This window comes from Arachis duranensis, chromosome 6 (genome assembly GCF_000817695.3).
Source record: "Arachis duranensis cultivar V14167 chromosome 6, aradu.V14167.gnm2.J7QH, whole genome shotgun sequence".
Taxonomy (NCBI): domain Eukaryota; kingdom Viridiplantae; phylum Streptophyta; class Magnoliopsida; order Fabales; family Fabaceae; genus Arachis; species Arachis duranensis.
This window is the reverse complement of record NC_029777.3, coordinates 31,585,310-31,586,379: the sequence shown is the minus strand read 5'-3', so window position 1 is coordinate 31,586,379 and position 1,070 is coordinate 31,585,310.

Sequence of the window (1,070 nt, the reverse complement as noted above, 5' to 3'; positions counted from 1 at the left end):
AAATGGCAAGCAAAATCTCGTTTTGTGCCAATTCTGGCGTTAAACGCCGGGCTGGTGCCCATTTCTGGCGTTTAATGCCAGCTTCTTGCCCTTTTCTGGCGTTTAACGCCAGTCTGGTGCCTCTTTCTGGCGTTAAACGCCCAGAATTGTGCCAGACTGGGCGTTAAACGCCCACCTGCTAACCTCACTGGCGTTTAAACGCCAGTAGGTGCGTCCTCCAGGGTGTGCTATTTTTCTTCCTGTTTTTCATTCTGTTTTTGCTTTTTTCATTGATTTTGTGACTTCTTATGATCATCAACCTACAAAAAAGATAAAATAACTAAAGAAAATAGATAAAATATAACATTGGGTTGCCTCCCAACAAGCGCTTCTTTAATGTCATTAGCTTGACAGAGGACTCTCATGGAGCCTCAGAAATGCTCAGAGCTATGTTGAGACCTCCCAACACCAAACTTAGAGTTTGAATGTGGAGGTTCAACACCAAACTTAGAGTTTGGTTGTGGCCTCCCAACACCAAACTTAGAGTTTGACTGTGGGGGCTCTGTTTTTGAGAGAAGCTCTTCATGCTTCCTCTCCATGATGATAGAGGGATATCCTTGGGCCTTAAACACCAAGGATTCTTCATTCTCTTGAATGATCAACTCTCCTCTATCAACATCAATCATAGCCTTTGCTGTGGCCAGGAAGGGTCTGCCAAGGATGATGGATTCATCCATGCACTTCCCAGTCTCTAGGACTATGAAATCAGTAGGGATGTAATGGTCTTCAACTTTAACCAGAACATCCTCTACAAGTCCATGGGCTTGTTTTCTTGAGTTGTCTGCCAGCTCTAGTGAGATTTTTGCAGCTTGTACCTTAGAGATCCCTAACTTCTCCATTACAGAGAGAGGCATGAGGTTTACACTTGACCCTAAGTCACACAAGGCCTTCTTGAAGGTTATGGTGCCTATGGTACAAGGTTTTGAAAACTTCCCAGGATCCTGTCTCTTTTGAGGCAGTTTCTGCCTAGACAAGTCATCCAGTTCTTTGGTGAGCAAAGGGGGTTCATCCTCCCAGGTCTCATTTCCAAA